Source organism: Arachis hypogaea, chromosome 1 (genome assembly GCF_003086295.3).
Source record: "Arachis hypogaea cultivar Tifrunner chromosome 1, arahy.Tifrunner.gnm2.J5K5, whole genome shotgun sequence".
Classification (NCBI taxonomy): Eukaryota; Viridiplantae; Streptophyta; class Magnoliopsida; order Fabales; family Fabaceae; genus Arachis; species Arachis hypogaea.
In genome coordinates this window covers 842,756-855,433 of record NC_092036.1, presented here as the reverse complement: position 1 = coordinate 855,433, position 12,678 = coordinate 842,756, and the positions used below count along the sequence as shown (strand labels likewise).

General features: G+C 30.9%; 2 non-coding genes across 2 annotated transcripts; both read left to right on the top strand.

Annotated features, from left to right (window-relative positions):
* The first annotated feature begins 6,236 nt into the window (after positions 1 to 6,236).
* On the top strand, positions 6,237 to 6,323 carry LOC112714896 (small nucleolar RNA SNOR75). The gene has a single exon (XR_003159394.1). It is a non-coding gene; the product is annotated as a small nucleolar RNA SNOR75 (small nucleolar RNA).
* A 98-nt stretch (positions 6,324 to 6,421) lies between these two features.
* LOC112714687 (small nucleolar RNA Z105) lies at positions 6,422 to 6,499 on the top strand. Its single transcript, XR_003159324.1, has one exon. It is a non-coding gene; the product is annotated as a small nucleolar RNA Z105 (small nucleolar RNA).
* The last annotated feature ends 6,179 nt before the right edge of the window (positions 6,500 to 12,678 follow it).

The window sequence follows — 12,678 nt, the reverse complement described above, 5'->3', positions numbered from 1 at the left end:
TCAATTTCATACACAATTAATATAAAATAATTTTATATATATGTTTAATTAGAATTTAATATTTTGATGTACTGTATAAAATAAATTTATATGTGTTCGATAAGTTATCCTACCGGACGGTTCGAGTTGTTAGTTGGGTGTGAAGATGGGTCCTGTCTTGGCGAGATGATTTAGCTGTCGTCCTCCCGATCTCTTGACGAGTAAAAGGGGATGCCACTTGCAAAAACACTCTGAGGTACAGACAGTAAAAGAGAAATGTTGTGATTACGTATCTTGGGAGAGGAGTAGGACCCTCCCCATATATACTGTGTCAGAGGTGGGTCTCGCACGGACAGACCCACTTTCTGCGAAGCTTTCCCTTGCTAGCTGTCACCAGGTGAGCTGGCACCCAGGAGGAAAGGTGCCTCGCGAGGCGGTCGTCCGGACCCGGCAAAGGGGCGTACCGGTCGGGTCTATTATGAAACCAGCCGGGTTGGGTCGCAACAATACGTACATCTAATTTACGTAATATCACATAATAAAAATAATTATCTTTTATATTAATTGTGTGAATAATCATTTAAAAAAACGAATGTCATTATATAATTTAGTAAAATACTTTACACTATTAATATATTAAAATTAAACTAATCTAATTATATAATTTTATGAATTAAATAATTATATAAAATATTTTATATTGTTAATATATTAAAATTAAGCTGATATATTTTAAGGGTACTTATTTTTATCCTTTATTATTTTTAATATCAATTAAATTGACACCATTATTGACTCATCACCTTTAGGCTTTAATGCTCTAACCAATTACGGTTCAATCATATCATATATCTTACATAGTTCCAGCAAAATCTATCAAATGAACGTAGAGGCCCACACACAGATTTATCATACATTTGTTAGGTACATAATATTTATGTGATTTTATTTAATAATTTAATTTTTAAAATAAATAGTTTTATCATATAAAATAACATATAGTTATGTATAATCACACTTAACTAATTTTACAAACAAATTAATTATAAGATACAAAGTTAATCTTGTAGTTCAATGTAACTGTGTTTCGGTTTAGGAGAATTAGTTTGTAATATGATATAAGAATTTTTATAATTAAAATATAAAATAGGTTAATTTTTCTTATTTTTATTCTTTTTAATAAAAATAAATAATTTTACGCACAAAATACAGAAGAATTTGTGTAGTCTATACCTTAAATTTAGAAAAAGAAAATGAACAAAAAACATGTCAACCAGCATAAAAGTAAAGTAATCACATACATATCTTAATTTATCTAACAGACTAAAGTTGTGAAAAATAATTATTTCATAATATTTGAATCAAATGAGTGTGGACCTAATTCAATATGATTTAGGAATTTATCACACAAAATTAAGATGTCATTATCGTAGAATAATGATAATATGGAGGGAAAAAATCGATGGTGAAAACTCAAGTGAAGTCGACTTCACGTGAAGTTAATATCTAAGAGTCGTTAGATGAAAATTTAGTCAAATCAACCAAATTATCTAACAATTCTCAGGTATTAACTTCAAGTGAAGTTGACTGTACCTAGGGGTGGCAAACGGGCATAAACCCGCCGGGCCGGCCCGTGTAACCCGCCAAAAAAGGCGGGTTGGGCTGAAAAATCGGGACCGCCAAATAGCAAAAGTCCGCCTAACCCGCACCGTTTAAACCACGAGTTTTGGCGGGCTTTGGCGGGGCGGAGCGGGCTTCCCCGCTGGGCTAAGATTTTTATTAGTGAGGGGGTATTTTTGCAATCTTTTTGCCAAAACCTAGCTTCCCCGAACCTAACTTACAAGAGTGTGAAGATAAAAATGGAGTGTTTTGAATTATGTTTATGTTATTTTGGAGACAATATTTATAATTATGTTTTGGATTATATTTATTTTGCTTTGGAGAGAATATTTATACTTATATTTTAAATGAAAATTTGGTTTATAATTATATTTATTAGATATTTATAATTACAAAGATTTTAATGTTTGTGAATATAAAAAATATAATTTTTTATGCCATTAGAAATTATAAATTTATTAATATAGTTGTGAAATTATATATATTACCTAGTAGTTAATAGTAAAAAAAAAAAGAGGAGCTTTGGCGGGCTTAGCCCGCCAGCCCGCCAGCCCGCAGTTAGGCGGGGCGGGCTAGGATTTTAGGACCGCCTCACTAGGCGGGGCGGAGCGGGCCAACCCGCCAAAGGACGGGCTTCTGACGGGGCGGGGCGGGCTTCCCCGCTTGCCACCCCTAACTGTACCTGAGTTTCCACCAAAATCGATGAGAAGCAGCAACGTATGGAACTTGTTGAAGTCTGCGCCAATTACGAAAAACTGGAAAAGATTGAGAAGAGAATGTGAAACGTCGTTTCATTGACAAGCTTCAAACATGAAACAACTGGTTGCCGCATCTTGTCTTGCATTAGATAACGATAGAGATAGAAATAACGTTTTAAAATTATTTGTTTAATTTAGTATTATTTAATTATTTTAGTAATAATTAATAATTTATAAAATAAAATAATTTTATGTTATTTTAAATTATTTTTTATTATTTTCTAAATATTTTTGTATAATTAAGAGTAATATTAGGTGTAGAGTTAACTTTTAACCAAATTTTAACTAATAAGAGGCCGGAAATATAGAGAGTAATATTTTTAAAACTTTTGAAAATAAAAAAAGATTTTAATCTATTTAGATTATGTATTCAAAAGTTCTAAGATTTAATCAAAATAGTTATATTATAATAAAAGAAAGGTTTAGCTAAAATTTGTTAAAAATAAAGATATCAGATTCTAAATATAGTGAAAAAAAAAAACAAAGAGATGGAGAGAAAAATAGATAATAAAATAAAATTACTTCAAAATTCTTAATATATATTAGTTGTTAAATTTTAATTCTTAAATCATCTAAATTCTCTTTCTTGTTTTTTCACTTTTTCACTCTCTCTCTTTCTTCTCAAATTCTCTTAATTCTCTTTGCAAATTTTTTTTGCCCTTTCTATTGCATCTTTATACATGTTACTTTATCTATTTTTTATTTTTTTTTTATCTTCGTCATTCCATCTTTTTTATTATAGCTCAAATTTTTTTCGGTTTTCTTTTCAATCTTAATGAATATCTAAATATTTTTCGCAATCAAACTTTTTCTGTTTTATTGAAATTTGAATTGTGTTCTAGATTCTAATTCTCTTCTCAATGTGAATCTTGATTTTATTAAGCATTTTCTCTTGTCTTTATTCTATTCAATTTGTTTTTTAACTTCTTGTTAATTTGTGTTGCAACAAATTGATGGTGCAATATTTTGTATTACTATTATTATTTTGTTAGTATTATTACAAATTAATTTGTTTTGCAACTAATTATATGTAGCTAGTATTATTATGGAAAAATTAAAATTCAATAAAGTAATGGAGTAACTTTTTGAGACAAAATATTACTATGCAACTATTATTAAAAGTTTATTACAAAAGCTAGGTAGCACCTAAGGTTACAAAGGTAATTTGCTCATTACTACCTTGTGCTTAGTTTCTCCTCTAATATGATTTATATATCTCATGAATAAATATGACATGATGCCTTATTATGTATTTGCTGTTTTTATTATAGTTGTAAAAATTAGATTGGATTGGTCGGTTCGACTAAAAGTCAGTAAATTAAACTGTCAATTGGTCTAATCTAATTTTAAGATTATTTAAAAATAAGAACCAGTCAAAATTGATTCAATTAAATTGCTAAATTTTAAAATTAATAAAAATATAGTTTAAATTTGAGTCTTTCTTATAACCATATGCTTTCTTGGCCACTAAATTATATTCTTTTTTATTATTTTATATGCTAATGATTAATTATTTTAGATACTATTTTAATTTTTTTTACTCACTTATGTTTAAATTAATTATATTTGTTATGATTATATAATATTTATAAATATTATTTTTTAAAAAATACATATATTATATAACAATATAATAAATATAAACTAATTAGTCAGTTATTAAAATAAAAAATAATTACTTTAATATAAAAATAAAATAAAATTTTTTTATTATAAAACATACTAAAATTTTATATACTTATTTAATAATTATTAGATTATAATTTGTTAATTATAATTTATTAAAATTTGACTAATTTAACAAAAACTAATAAATATATGTATTTTAAATTTTAATTTTAAATTTTTTATTATTTTATATTTTTATTTATGTAGAACCAATTCTATCAGTTCAACTAACAATTTACCAATTAAATCAATAAATTAATATATTAATAATTTAATCGGTTCGATTACCGATTCGATTTTAACCACTGTCATTTTTACTAATTGCATTAACCGATGATATTTCCTTGTTTTGTTTTTCTCATTGAGGATTTGCTACATTTTTGTACCGATATATAAGTTATATTGGTGATTTACTATCTTTCATATCTAAAGAGTTCTTATCCTCTGCGATTCATATATCCAAATCCATTAGAAAATTTTTCTTATGACATAATTAATGTAACATACTAACATCATCAGTGTTCAATGTTTTGTGCTTCCTTCAAGTATGTAAATGTGTGCAACTTCCTTGATACTAACATCGTTAAATTAGTAAGCATTACTCTCAATATGATCCTAATAATTTCATTTACCTCCATCGGCATTATATAAACCTTAAGACATGTCAAATTAATTAACTAGTTAAGGGGAATTGTCAATTTCTTATAACTCTAGCAACGGAAATAATTTACACAATGAATAGTACAAGTGTTTGATTGCTCCGACACGCCATATAAAGTAGTCTCTGATTGCTTTAATTAAAGGTATACAGAATAAACCAAATTACTCTCAAATTATTTGATATGCAGAGACAAAAATTTGTTGATTGCACAACGGACCAGAAAATCTTTGTAGTGTTCTGTGAGTATCTATTAGTTCAAAAAGTTGTAAACTCGTGGGTCGTGGCAATCAATGCTCCTCTCTTTTTAAGTCTTTAATATTTAATGGGTTTAGCTAATTTATATTCTAAGGACACAAGTTAAAATTGCTAGATTTAGTATTTTAATATGATTTTCCTTCGGCTTGTCTTCAATTCTCATAGCATTTTAAGTGTGCACTAAGCATGTTCTGTAACTTGATTCACTTTAGCAACGATAAAGATTGAAGTAAAACTCAACAGGAAAAATATTTAGATTTGGTGACAAATTACAAGGTTACTTGAAAATTAATGAAATTTTTCATTCAGTTATAATTAATTTTATTTGTATATTTTTTTATGTAAAAAAAATAACTATAATATAATTAAAAGGTTTTTAAAGTTTTAGATAAAATAATAATGATAACTAAAAGTGAACAAAATGAAAAATTCTACAATTAGCTTTAGTGGCCATATAAATTTGCGAGAATAATTGCTGCTAAAAATTATAGGATTTGTAGCTATTAAAATTTTTTTTTGGTTTCCCACAGTATCTCCCATCCCGGCAGGGCAAGGATTAATCTGCCGCAATACTGAATTCCATTTAAAGGTTTGTTGCTGGCCAATGGATTACTGCATGCACAACGCGGGATTCGAACTCCCGACACTTGTTTAAGCGGATTAGTGATTAAAATTTTTTTTATTAACACTAAAATCTTTTAGCGACACATATCTGAGAGAATTTTAGTATTCAAGAGGTGACGGATACCCATTACCCATCATGACTACATGATGTTACAAGGGGATGGGGAGTAAACCCACTACCCATGTGGAACCGTAAAGAAATGCTTAGGGTGGTAACCTTACTGTAGAGAGCGTGATCCATTGGATATTTTTTTTGTTACATTACTACATTTTCTTTTATGAGCCCAATTAGTTGCATTTTGTTTTATATTAGTTCTAGATGCTGACCCATTAATGTTGGAAGGTGAGGCCCAATAAACCCTAAATAATATGAGCTCACAGCCACCCTTAGGACTCGCAAACCCTAAATAACAGGTGCTCACAGTCACTCTCATTTCTCTATAAATTGCAAAATTGGAGAAGCCGATCTCAATTTTTATCAGCTCTGGATAGGCGAAAACCCCAAATTCGATTGATCCGTTGAGATGGTTCTTCGATCTCTTTGTTCTCTCCTCCCTCTCATCGCCTTTTTCTTTTTCCTTCTATTTTTATTTGATTGTTTTTATTCTTTCTGAATAATTAATATAGTTTTGTGCAAGTTTTGAACGAACACGATGAGTGTTGTGTGGTATTCTCAGTGATGATTAAATTATTGATGACGAGTCCGATATCCATTCTTAACAAAACTGACGACAAATCGAGGCATTTGTCTGAGAGGATTCCACTCTTCCATTTCCTTCTGCTTTTGCATTTTCTTTTTTTTTTCTTTTCAGTTTTTCCTTTTCTTTTTTAAATACCTTTTTTTCGTATTTCTTTTCCGGCATGATGAGGAATATGTTTATTGTCATCTTATGATTATTCATGTGATGAAAGACAATCCTCCTACTCATTCTGAATGCCATTTTATTTTAATCTCTATCATTTTTATTGGATAATATCTTTCTATGAACGCTTCAATTAAGATTCTGTGATGTTTTAGTTTAGTTTCTTAGTACTTTAGAAACCTTTTTTATTATAATTTTATAACATGTTGATTTATATCAATTTTTTTTTTTAGTTTCTATGAACGCTTTAATGTATTGTTCTGTATCAAATCCTTTAATGAATAGTTTTATCAAAAGAAGTGTGTAATTATTTTCTAAAAATGATTGAAAAAGTTACCATTTTGTATGATTCTAACAATAAGAAAAAATATTATTTTTCGTTTTGGTTTAATATAAATATCCTAATATTTGGACATATGTAAGTATAATACTTTTCAAAATCACTCATTCACAAAAATAATGTTATCATATTTTTTATTTTTTAAATTCAATAGTATTCATAAAATAAAGGAGCACTTTTCAATTCTCATAACACAAATTTATTATTTAAAATACAACATAATACACAAAGCATGTATGATTTTATATAGACTAAATTTTATAAAATAATAAATTTTTTTAATAAAATAATAATTTTTTTTCTTAACTAAAATTACATAGGTAATGATCATAAAGTTTGTAAAGTTTGTATATTTTGTCATCAATCTTTTAATAATTAAATATCTCTTTTGAATATTTTTGGTAATTTTTCAAATTTTTAATATTTTTTAGTAAATAAATTATTAATATTTTTAATTCAAACTTTGCTTCTTCAATTTTTTAATCATGTTTTCAATTTTTAACCATGATTTATGAAGATTTTAGTCTATGTAAATTGATTTAAAATTTTTAATCAACATTGCTTTCTTTAAATTAAACTTTTAGAATTAATCATTTCAAGTATTTTTTTAATTTGTAAAATGACTTGATTTACAATGTCATTTTAAATATATTTGTAATTTGGTTAGTGGAATATATTGTTATGGTATTTTGTAAAACTTAAAAACAAATCTTAAAATAAAAATTGAATTCAACTTTCAAAGTGTATCAATTTAATATAATTAAATTTATAGAATAAAATCACAAAGGAAAAAAATAGTAATAAAAAATTAAATTTAAATATTCAATAAGAATAATATATTTAGACTTATATATTTTATTAATTTATGAATCTATTAAATTTTGAAGCTATTTGAAGTCTTCTATAAAGATTCTCAAATTATATATAAATTTGACCATATTTTTATATTTTTAAATTAATTGAATTTATATAAGATAAAGAATTTTTAATTTATATACAGAATGAATTCTAAAAAGTAATTATCAATTTGATATTTCTATTCAATTTTTATATCTTTATTGAATTTCTATTTTATTTAAAATAATCAAAAGAATATCTCAATTACTAACCGAAAAAAAGAGAAAGATCCAATCCAGATCATAATGAAAGATTTTCTTCCTTCAAAAAGGTAAAATCTAAGACGAAAAAAATCGACCCTTCGAATATTACAAGTTGTATAAAAAAAAGATTATAGAAGTAGGGCTTTAAAAAAGATATAGAAAGAAAAAAATATCTTAATGCCATTATAATCGCAAGGAAAAGAAAGGAAGAATGAAAAAAGATTATAGAAGTAGGGTTTTAAAAAAGATATAGAAAGGAAAAAAATATCTTAATGTCATTCTAATTGCAAGGAAAAAAAATGAGGTACGACGAAATTTTTGATTGAGCCTTACTATGAAAACTTACTAAGTGATAACTTTCACAATGGGTAATCCTGAGCCAAATTTTCTTTTTGGAAAGGAAAGAAACATTAAGAAAGCGAGAATAAAAAAGGGATGGAAAGGAAAGAAACATTAAGAAAGCGAGAATAAAAAAGGGATGAAGAACTGTCGACTTAAGGTTTTGAATATTAGTCAGATTAATAAACATCTAAATGTTTAGATGCAACAATAAATTGTTTTTAACAAGTGGTTTTGGAGATTGATTAATTGGTACCATTTTTTCATAAAATAGATTGAATTTGTTTGGATACAACAAAATAATGTTATTAAATCTAATGAATGCATTCGCTTTAAGAAGTCTATTTTATCAGAATCTTGAACTTATATGGCTCAATTCTTTAATGTTTTTTTATTTCTTACGTATTTATATTATTTAGGGCGAACACCCTTGCCTTTTGTTATTAAAAAGAAACGTTCAAAAAGTAAAGTGGTGAAATTGAAAAACACAAATTTGATGTTGAAAGAATTTCAAAAATGACAAAAACTGGGCAAAAAAAAAAAGATATCTTCGGAAATCGATACTTCTTATTATCTTTTTGCAAAGAAGGGTAAGAATTCAAAGAAAATCAACGAAACCGAAGATAAAAAGTTATCGGTATCGAAGAAATCCTTTGTAACGATTTTTTTAGATTTTTTTTAAGTTTTACAATATACCATAACAATATACCCTCCTTAGATATAAATTCTTCTTAGCCAAATTGCTTGTGTTACACAACTTGCTACTGTTATATATTTTGTTTCTGTTGTAGAGAGATAAACTATTGATTGTTTCTTTGAAGACCATGAAATTGCACCAGGACCAAGATGAAATATAAATCCTGAAATATTTTTTCTTGTTTCTATATCTCTAGCTCAATCACTATCAGTGTAACCGACAAGATTCACTTCATTAGTATTTTCATAATAAATACCATCATTTAAAGTATCTTTGATATATTGAAGAATTCGTTTTGCCGCTTACAAATGGTTGGTACAAGGTTCCTCTATGAATTTGCTAAGCAAACCAACTCCAAACACAACATTTGGTCTGATTGCAGTTAAGTACCTCAGACTTTTAATCAAGTTTTTGTAATATGTAGAATTTATTGTTCTACCTTTATCTTCTCTCAACAATTTGAACTTCTCTTCTACCGGAGTAGAAATTAGTTTTCAGTGTTTCCTTCTAAACGTGCCTCACTTTAGTTTAATGCAATGACTCTAGTGGAGAAGAAGGGTATAGCACTCATAGTGGAGAATAAGGGATGAACTAGGACAAAATATATAGGCCAAGCTTTGTTAATGTTGCAAGTGTGAGGAGTGCATGAAGTTAGTCCCACATCAAAGAAAGCAAGGAAGAGTGAGGAGTTTATAAGATGAAAGACGCATTAACTTACTACCTTAAGGTTTTGAGTTGGATGTGGTGTCTTCGCATCTTATGTTATTTCACTTGATTCCTCTCTGAAATCTTTCCGTTGGTTGGGAGCTCTCCACGGGTGACCCAACAAGTGGTATCAGAGCTGATTGTTAATCGGTCTGGTGGTTTTAGATTATTAATGTTGCAAGTGTGAGGAGTGCATGAAGTTAGTCCCACATCAAAGAAAGCAAGGAAGAGTGAGGAGTTTATAAGATGATATACCCATTAACTTACTACCTTAAGGTTTTGAGTTGAATGTGGTGTCTTCTCATCTTATGTTATCTCACTTGATTCCTTCTCGAAATCATCCCTGTGGTCGAGAGCTCGCCACAGGCGGCCTAACAAGTGATATCAGAGCTGATGGTTAATCGGTCTGGTGGTTTTAAGGGGTGTTAAAGGTGAAGCATCGAAAGTCTTATCGGCAAAGGTGGTTTGAGCTACGGTGTGATGGACAAATACTCATGGTGGAGGAGCTAGAAAGAGGGAGAGTTGGTGCTTGGTGTGGAGGCTCACATATTTGAGAGAGAGATTATTAATGTTGCAAGTGTGAGGAGTATGATAGGTATGATAGGTATGTATAGTATGATTATCCACACCGACAGAGTCTTGCAATTGAGTGGTATGGTATGCATTATTCACATCCGGATGCTTCCAAGCAAATTCGTAGTTGCTAGTATTGGCAAGGCAGGAAAGAGCAGTCGCCCTCTTCAATATTGGGATCCACCAGCTTGATTGTGTAAGTTTTGTAATTAATGGCTTCCACTTTGTACTCAGCTTCCTTTGGTAACCACAACATGGCAACATCCTTTACACATTTTAGCTAGTACATGCTGATCCCGCAGTTTTTTAGGTCACCTTTCAATTGAAATGGATGGCTTATGTTGCTAAGTTTGCTACACTTTGAAATGCAAGTTTCTTGGGAGAAGCACAAGCTTTTCTTGCTCCCTAATACCATAAACATCATCAACACCAACCAACTACATGCTTTTGAAATCATCTTCGCTTCTTGGCTAATATATGGTTTGTGTATTTTCTCTAAAAATTCAACTAGTCAGTGTTTTCTTCTAAACGTGCTTCACTTTAGTTTAATGCAATGGCTGTAGTTGAAAAGAAGGGTATAGCACTTATAGTAGAGAAGAAGGGATGAACTGGGATAATATATATAGGCCAAGCTTTGTTAATATTGCAAGTGTGAGGAGTATATGAAATTAGTCCCACATCAAAGAAAGCAAGGAAGAGTGAAGAGTTTATAAGATGAGAGACCCATTAACTTACTACCTTAAGGTTTTGAGTTAGTTGTGGTGTCTTCTTATCTTATATTATCTCACTTGATTCCTCCCCAAAATCTCTCCGGTGATCGGGAGTTCTCCACGGGCAGCCCAACAAATGGTATCAGAGCCGATGGTTAATCGGTCTGGTGGTTTTAAGGGGTATTCAAGGTAGAGCATCGAAAGTCTTCCCCGGCAAAGGTGGTCCTGGCGACAGTGTGATGGACGAATACTCATGGTGAATGAGTTAGAAAGTGGGGGAGTTGGTGCTTGATGTGGAGGCTCACACTTGAGGGGGAGATTGTTAATGTTGCAAGTGTGAAGAGTACATGAAGTTAGTCTCACGTTAAAGAAAGCAAGGAACAGTGGAGAGTTTATAAGATGAGAGACCCAGTAACTTACTACCTTAAGGTTTCGAGTTGGATGTGGTGTCTTCTCATCTTATGTTATCTCAATTTCTCCACGAAATCTCTCCGGTGGTCGAGAGCTCTCCACGGACGGCCCAACAAGTGGTATCAGAGCTGATAGTTAATTGGTCTGGTGGTTTTAAAGGGTATTCAAGGTGAAGCATCGAAATTCTTCCCGACAAAGATGGTCCGGGCGGCAGTGTGATGGACGAATACTCATGGTGGAGGAGCTAGAAAGAGGTTGAGTTAGTGCTTGATGTGGAGGCTCACACCTGAACAGGAGATTATTAATGTTACAAGTGTGAGGAGTGCATGAAGTTAGTCCCACATCAAAGAAAGCAAGGAACAGTGAGGAGTTTATAAGATGAGAGACCCATTAACTTACTACCTTAAGTTTTTGAGTTGGATGTGGTGTCTTCTCATCTTATGTTATCTTACTTGATTTCTCCCCGAAATCTCCCCGGTGGTCCGAGTGGCAGTGTGATGGACGAATACTCATGGTAGAAGAGCTAGAAAGAGGGGGGAATTAGTGTTTGATGTGGAGGCTCTAACTTGATTGAGAGATTGCTAATGTTGCAAGTGTGAGGAGTACTTGAAGTTAGTCCAACATCGAAGAAAGCAAGGAAGAGTGAGGAGTTTATAAGATGAGAGACCCATTAACTTACTACCTTAAGGTTTTGAGTTGGATATGGTGTCTTCTCATCTTATGTTATCTCACTTGATTCCTCCCTGAAATCTCCCCGGTGGTCGAGAGCTCTCCACGGGCAGCCCAACAAGTGGTATCAGAGCTGATGGTTAATTTGTTTGGTGGTTTTAAGGGGGTATTCAAGATGAAGCATCGAAAGTCTTCTCGACAAAGGTAGTTCAGACGACAGTGTGATGGACGAATACTCATGGTGGAGGAGCTAGAAAGAGGGGGAGTTGGTGCTTGATGCGGAGGCTCACATACTTGAGGGAAAGATTGTTAATGTTGCAAGTATGAGGAGTATGATGGGTATGATAGGTTTGTATAGTATGAATTATCCACACCTATGGAGTCTTGCAATTGAGTGGCATGGTATGCATTATTCACATCTGGCTGCTTCCAAGCAAATTCGTAGTCGCTAGCATCACTAAAATTGAATTAGTAGAGCAAGTGGCGAGGCAGGGAAGAGCAGTCGCCCTCTTCAATATTGGGATCCACCAGCCTGATTATGTAATTTTTGTAATTAATGGCTTTCACTTTGTACTCAGCTTCCTTTGGTAACCACAACATGGCAACATCCTTCCCACATTGTAGCTCGTACATGCTGATTCCGCAGTTCTTTGAGTCGCCTTCCAATCGAAATATATGGCTTATGTTGCTGAGTTTGCCACACTGT